The sequence below is a fragment of the Lampetra fluviatilis genome, chromosome 11 (assembly GCF_964198595.1).
Source record: "Lampetra fluviatilis chromosome 11, kcLamFluv1.1, whole genome shotgun sequence".
NCBI lineage: Eukaryota > Metazoa > Chordata > Hyperoartia > Petromyzontiformes > Petromyzontidae > Lampetra > Lampetra fluviatilis.
The window spans coordinates 2,486,650-2,494,868 of NC_136285.1; positions in this window are offsets into that span (position 1 = coordinate 2,486,650).

Sequence of the window (8,219 nt, forward strand, 5' to 3'; positions counted from 1 at the left end):
AGAACCACTGCCTTACGGTATCTGACCGCACACATGAAGCCCACAGCTGATAATTAATGGACAAGAGTAGACTGCAGATATCTAGGGATGCAGAAAAGCAGTTGGAAGTTGTCATCTCAGTGCTTCAGGGAGTGGTTGGGGTCAAATATTATTAAATGATTGCGCTGATATTATTTGGGTCTTTCGGTAAAGTCACGTAGAACAAAAACATTCCTGCAGTCACGAAAGCTTTGAGTCAAGATTTGATTGCGCTGATGTGTAGGGTATGAGTCTAGGAGCGTTTTCAATCCCGTGTGATCGATTGTTAATTTGATGTTAACGTTGTGACGTTCGATTCTTATTTCATATGAGTGTTACAGGTGTAGTTACATTGAATGAGTCACTGTAGCGCGTGGCGCTGGGAGATTGGCAGACAATGCAATTAGGGGTAGCAGCCCGTTCTACCAGTTGGACCCGTGGGCCAAGCCCAGAGCCTTCTGGGGGATCCAGAAGGGTGCAGGGCCGAGGGTGAGCCTGGCCACACTGGGGAGATAAAAGGTGAGCTCCAACTCACAGTCAGCGCTGCTGCCATTGGGAATGGAACTCATCATGCTGCTGTCGTCGTGGTCTTCGCCTCTTCAAGCTATGGGTCTGGAAGCATGTTGGCTGTACCGACCCAGTATGGAGTTATCCCTTATGGCTGCGAGAGCTGGAATAAACAAGAGGGATAACGCCTCCTAGTAGTCTCTCTGAATTAGTACACTACATTTGATGTCAGATGTGTTAACGAATTTTATTTTTTATTGTAGGGTTGTTAGGAATTTTCTTTTTTTAAATCCTTTATATTAAGTTTGCTTGCTTGCGTGCTTGCTTGCTTGCTTACGACCGTGCAAATCTTTCGGTCGTGTTTTAACCCACTTCCCGTGATCCAATCGAGCTGACATTTTGCACACAGACTCGTTGTGCGTGGCAATTTATTTTCGTGAAAATTTGTTTCCAAATTTTTACACTTTTTAGGAAATAATACATTATATTTAATTACCAATTGCTTAATGGTGGCAGGCAATCATCTGACCCATAGGTGGCAGCCATCTCAAGCCAGAGGACGAGATGACTCTAGCCGCCCGTTTCATGATGACGCAAATGTTTACTAACCACATGGCATGAAATCCCTGCCCCCACGCTGTACAATGGAGACTATTTATAGAGCAGTTAAATTGAAGCCGCATGTCAAGAGGTGATCTTTCATTTTTAAATCCTTTATATTGACTTCACTTGCTTGCTTGCTTACTCAAGAAAAACAGAAATGAATAATAAAATGAAACCGATGCCACGCATATAAAGGATTTATAGTGAAAAACTTAGTTTTTACGGGTTAATTTTTTTCCCTTCGCATCCCGGTGGGGGGGAGATAGGCTATGTCGACAGCCGCAAAGAGGATATAATCTCCCCGTCCACCAGTCCATGGGGTGCTCCCATTGTCCTGGTTAAAAAAGACAGGAGTTTGCGGTTTTGTGTGGATTTTTGGAAATTAAATAAAGTCTCTGTGGCAGATGCGTATTCACTCCCACGGATGGACGATTTGTTGAATGCCCTGTCGGGGGCGCGGTTTTTCTCCACCCTGGATCTATTGTCAGGGGTTTGGCAATTGCCCCTGGATGAAAGTTCAAAACCTAAAACCGCATTCCGGACACCGCAATTACACGTGCTTCCGATGGGGCTTCACTCAGCTCTGGCCACGTTCCATCGACTTATGGAGTTGATACTGTCGTGGCTCCAAAAGGAGTCATGTCTGATCTATTTGTATGACGTGATTGTCTTTGGTCACACGTTCTGGGAACATCTGCAGTGGTTGCGTGCGCTATTTGTTAAAATGTGGGCAGCTAATTTGAAATTCAAGCAGCAGAAATGTCACCTCTTACAAAATTTGGTTCGCTACGACTCCGGGATCGCCACGGACCCTGCAATGACTGCGTGCGCGCGTGAGTGGCCAACCCCCATGTTGGTGGGTTAGGTTCGCAGTTTTGTGGGGTTTGTGTCGTATTACCGCCACTTCGTGCCCGGGTTTGAAACAATGGCAAAGCCGCTCCACGCTCTCACGACAAAGGGACAGAGGTTTCAGTGGGGGAAAGAGGAGGCCGCATTTGTTACGCTGCGTGAGCGCCTCATAAATGCACCCCCCCCCTTCGGTTGTGTTGGATACAGATGCCAGTGATACTGGGAACGGCGCCGTATTGTCGCAGGTGGAGAGCGCGGTCGTTTACGGTAGCCGAGTGCTGTCCCCCGCAGAGCAGCGCAATTGTGTCACGCGCCGCGAGTTGTTGGCTATTGTGCACTTTGTATAGCAGTACCGCCCGTACGTCTATGGCAGGAAGTTCGTGGTACGCACGGACTACGCGGCTTTGCAACACATGCTACGTGTTGACCAGTCGTCTGCGCAACTCTCGCGATGGTTGGACATTTTTCAAGATTATTTGTTCGAAGTCACCTATAGCAAAGGGTTGCGCCACTGCAATGCGGACGCTCTGTCATGGTTAACGCCGAAGAGCCAGAGCACATGCTTTATGGGCGCCGGCCATTGTAAGTAGGTGGATGCGGGGGAGCCGGGCGCCATTGTCGCGTCGGTGGATGCTCCGCCGCCCGTATCGGAGGTGGCACGTGAAAACACCATTGGTCTTGTGCCTCCCAGGTGGAGGACACCTCCTTACTGAAAATACGGCGCCGTGTTGGTGCGCCCCTAGGTGGGTGCGCTTAGATACGGAGGTACAACGGCACTGTCTCGTTGTGCCAACTGCTGTGCGGGGTAGGGTAACGAGAGCTGCCCATGTGCGGCTGATGCACCTAGGGGTGCATAAAACATTATCGACGTTGAAGCGTGACTTCTTTTGGCCCGGGATGTCGGAAGACGTCCACAACGTGCTTAAAGGTTGTTTGGAATGTGCTCGCCGGAAGCCCCTGCCGAGGCTGGCCTGACCATGTAAATGAGCTCGTTGCCCTTGACATCCTCGGGCTATTTTCCACCACTCCGAGGGGAAATAAATTCTTGCTGTTCGGGGTCGAGTACCTGGCGTGGTGGCCGGTGGCATGGCCCCTGCCGGATCAGTCAGGGGCGTCCATTACGGACGCATTCCTGCATGGTTATGTGTTGGATAAAGGGGCCCCAGAACGTTTCCTTTCGGACCAAGGTCGAAATGTTTCTTCAAAATTGTTGCAAGAGGTATGTGACTTGTTGGGTACAAAGAAAATTCGAACTTCGCCCTACCATCTCCAGACTGGTGGAATGGTAGTGCATTTATATAGGATTTATACATCCATGTTGTGCCAACAAGTCAATGAGGCACAGTCCGATTGGGACCTACACGTTCCGGGGGTTCTTGTGGCCTATAGGATGGCCCCTCATGCCTTTACCAGGTTCTCCCCGTTTTTTAATGTACGGGAGAGAATATGACCCCCCCTCCCATGGAAGCCCAGTTAAATACTGAGCCGAGCAAGAAGAGAGCCACTGTGCCGAGACGTATTAGCCTCACCCTTAAGCGGTTGACGGAAGCACGGGAGGCGTCTCGTGGCAATTCGGCCAAGCGGCATGCTGTGAATGAAAAACTTATTGGGCTTAAGGAGTTTGGAAACCCGTGGAAGCCTGGGGAGAGGGCATGGCTGCATTGCCCCCAGGTGCCTCGAGGCACGTTTCCTAAATTACATAGGCCATGGCAAGCAGTGGATCTGGAAGCATGTTGGCTGTCCCGACCCAGTATGGAGTTATCCCGCTATGGCTGTGAGAGCCGGAATAAACAAGAGGCCAGGTGATACACCAGAGGGGATATCTGGGAAAAACGTCACGGGAGGGGCACGTGGAGGAAGCCCGGGAACCCGATAATAGGTTCTAGAAAGGAGGTGTGGCTGGGGCGGAGCGAGGTCATGCTCGGAACATAAAAGGGGGCGCTGAGCGAGAGCTCGGGGCTGTCGTTTGGAGTGGGATCCCCATCGTGCTGCTAAAGTCTTCACCATTCTTCTCGTCATTCTTCTCATCGTCTTCACCATACTATTTGTCGCCGTCTCCATCTTCACCATCTCGGGGTGTCATCAGTCAGGCGGCCTACAAACTGTCCTGACTGAGTAACGTCGCTGATCACAGGTGGACTTATTATAAAGTGTTAACCCCGATGGTGGTGGTTAATAAAGAAAGTGCCTCCAACTCTTATTCGTCTCCGAGTTAAGTCACTACACATACATTCACAAAAGTAGGCCATTGTGTGTCGGCGTCACGTTCTAAATTAGAAAAATTATATCAAAAATTACTCATTTGTGGTTAGACATAGCAGTCATTGCCCCCTGCCACAGAAAACTTGGCAGGACCCTCCTAAAATTGTCTCGAGACTCAGTTAAGGTTTCCATGCGCCGTGCGTGCCCATTTAGCTCTGTGCATGATATTTACTCAAGCACTCTGCATTAGATTATCCAAGTTGGATCCATTGTTAAAATATCTTAACTACATTACTTATTAGCTGTCTTTCCCAGCTTCTAATAATAATAATAAAGTACAGGATGTGTACTATGAGACCTCCTTTACCAGTGGCAAAATATAGCAATAGGTTTTTACCCTTTCAACTGGTACAAAAACTGACACCTTTATACAAGGCATCATGTTTGCAATAACCACAACACAAGCAGTAAAAATGCAAACAAAAAGAAACAACTCTTATGATGATAATGATATGCACTGTCCTTGAAGTTGATTGGTCCACACCCGAAACAGCTTTTTTTAGAGCCTAGTCTCCATTGATGTTGGACCGGTCAAATACTCTGATAGTGCGCTGTCTTTGAGTTGTATGCCTTTTGGCGTCATCTGGTCCAACACCAATGGAGACTAGGCTCTAAGAAAAGCTGTCTCGGGTGTGGACCAATCAACTTCAAGGACAGTGCATATCATTATCATTATCAGAGTTGTTTCATTTTGTTTGCATTTTTACTGCTTGTGTTGTGGTTATTGCAAACATGATGCCTTGTATAAAGGTGTCAGTTTTTGTACCAGTTGAAAGGGTAAAAACCTATTACTATATTTTGCCACTGGTAAAGGAGGTCTCATAGTATAAATGCTTACCCCGAGCTCTCAATACTCTGATAGTGCGCTGTCTTTGAGTTGTATGCCTTTTGGCGTCATCTGGTCCAACACCAATTGAGACTATGCTCTAAGAAAAGCTGTCTCGGGTGTGGACCAATCAACTTCAAGGACAGTGCATATCATTATCATCATCAGAGTTGTTTCTTTTTGTTTGCATTTTACTGCTTGTGTTGTTGGTTATTGCAAACATGATGCCTTGAATAAAGGTGTCAGTTTTTGTACCAGTTGAAAGGGTAAAAACCTATTACTACAGGATGTGTAATTTTTCGGAGGGAGATTTTTTCCATAGGGCACAAATTAAGTTAAGGCAGAGCCTGTGTTTTTCACCTTTGTGTAGTGGGTATAAATGGAGAGCGAGGCGTCTCTGGAGGCAACACGTTTATTACAACAATGTACCCTCGTAGCTGCCCCTTCCACCAGGTAACCTAGGGAGGTAATCCCTCCGGGCTAACTAGCCCTAACACAACTGGGGAAGGCTGTCAAGCTAGGACCCTGACTCGAGTCCGCGTCTTGTCTTCAGCTTCTTCTTCAGGAGGACGTAATCATGTCTTCAGGTAAGCAACAACAACCGGATCCGTTCAGAGGTCCGGCTTATATAATCGGTCCAGGGGCTTCCTCCGCCCCTAGGCACGCCTCCCTTCTCGAACCTTCCCGAGGCATCTAGAACTGGTCTCGGGGTCCCCCAGCCCCACCCCCGGTACCTCTGGCCACTAGCCCTCCGGGTTTACTTCATCCGAAGTACTATGGCCCCCTGTCATCCCGATGCCACTACATTTGTAGCAGGTTCCCTTTCATAAACTTGTAGTATACATTGCATGTGTAGTGGCATTACTGGGTGTTGATGCACGAATGTCACTGCTCTCTGGATGTAGTGCCAGCTCCGGGACGACAGGGGGCGGAAGAGTGCCCGGATCGAGTTGGGCCGTGGCACTCAGGTTGAACCCGGGGGGGGGGGGGGGTGACCGGAGGTATGGACCCCAGGACCCCCAAGAGCGGGCTGGGGGGATGACGTGTCCACAGCCCAGGTCCTTCTCGAAGGTTCGAGAAGGAGGGCGTGGCTAGGGGCGGAGAGAGCCGGGACTGACTATATAAGCCGGACCCCTTGAAGACCTGAAGCCGCCACCTGAAGACCTGAAGCCGTCACCCTGAAAAGAAGCCCGAAGACAGGACACGGACCCTGGCCGGGGTCGGGCCGGAGTTAGCCTCCCCAGTGTGTTAGGGTATGTTAGCCCAGAGGATATACCTCTTCAGAGTATCGGGTGGAAGGGGCAGTTATTCCTTCGTGTTAAGGTTTATTATTGTTATAATAGACGTGTTGCCTCCAGTGAAGTCTCGCTCTCCCTTCTTACTCACTACACATGCAATATACATTTACACTATGAAACATTGAGTCCATTTTAAGTTTAGTTCCATAGTTGTGGCCTGGTAGATGGTTATATAAATAAACGTTTAGGCAATGGGTTAAACAAATATGAAATCATACAAAATACTCTTTGGTTCTTTTGGTAAAGTCACGTCATCAGGCAAAGGAGCTCCTTTGCCTGATGACGACTGCTTGTGTTGTGATCGAAACGTCATGATTTGTTTTTTTTTTCAACTACGTGACTTTACCGAAAGAACCAAAGAGTATGGATTCCTGCAGTCACGAAAGCTTCAAATCAAGATCATACAAAATAATTATTGTGCTGATCCTTATACGGATCAGAATGTAGGCCTTTTAGGAAAGCAGATGAATGAAAGATGCAGACTTGGTTGGCATAGGGAAGAGAATATTGGAGAGAATATTGAGAGTTTTAAGGTTTCAGAAAATAAGACATAAAACAAAGGAAAGTGGCTAGGACAATAAAAAGAACAGATGTCATGTATTTCAGCACCTGTTTGAATCTTGAAAATCCTGATACATTTTCTTGTGTAAAGAGGAAATGTAAACTGGGTAGAGGAGGCCATCAAGCGATTGGCAGAGTTATTGCAAGAGAGATTAAGGGAAAGCAGTGACCAATTTAGTCAGTACAAAATAATTACAGACGCCACGGTGGCGAGATGTCCTCTCCCTCACATGGTATGCAGGTGGTCATGGGTTTGATCCCGACCCTGACGCCTGTATATTTGGAGTTTGCATGTTCTCCGTATGGTTGCGTGGATTTGTCTCCGAGTCTTCCGATTTTTCTCGCCACATTAACAAACATGCATTTAGAGTATTTGGCTGATACAAATTGCCACATGATGAGTCACTTCGTTAGGCTCTAAAATTGTGGCCAGGTCGCTTCTGAAAAAGAGCTATACAGCTCAGCTGAGTTTCGTTAAGTTTTTCAGTGATACAATCAAACAGTACAAAATAATTACAGGCGTGTCTAGCTTAACGAGCGTTCTTTTCCATGGATTCGCTATTACGAGTAGAGACCGATTTATAAATGCGTTCCGTGGCAGCATGGGGAGCACCATGGCCCGCAGTTGTTTGATTACCAGTTGTGCTATACTGCACTGTGTAAGCGCGTGATTCGGGTGGGTGCGGTGTGGGGAGTGGTGGCGCAACGGTTACGAACCCGGCGACCCGAGTTCGATTCCCGCTCACAGCGAACACCAGTGACTATTATCTTAACCAATTCTTGGCCTCCCCTAGGACAACGCAGACTTAAATGAGTAGCTGGTGTGGAGTGTAAACATTGCCACTAGTGAGACATCGACGGCCGGGCTAGTACAGCACACCGGTCCTGTTTGTGGATTTGCTCTCCAACACACCGGTGTGCTGTACTGGTAACGAGTTGGCATGTTCTGTTTACATGACAAACCTTACGAATTGGCTGTCTCGGGTGGTGGCGGGTTTAACGAAACATTTATATTTATGCGTTCTCACCCAAAAAACCTATATGGATGATATTCGTCGCGAAAGCCTACGTGTTAATCAGAGGAGGTGATATCAGGCTACACGGAGGATCTTTCATCGTGGTTCTTCATGTGTGGTAGTGTTACATTTTATGTCATATTCCTTTATTTAAAAATTGTACAGTAATTTGTATTTCTCGTGTTAAAAATTCGTTCACGAGTAGAACATTTTCGAGGCTAAAACGTACCTCAGCTTTTAATGTGGGGAGGAGTCAATGGGGGGAAAGCGACGATCGTT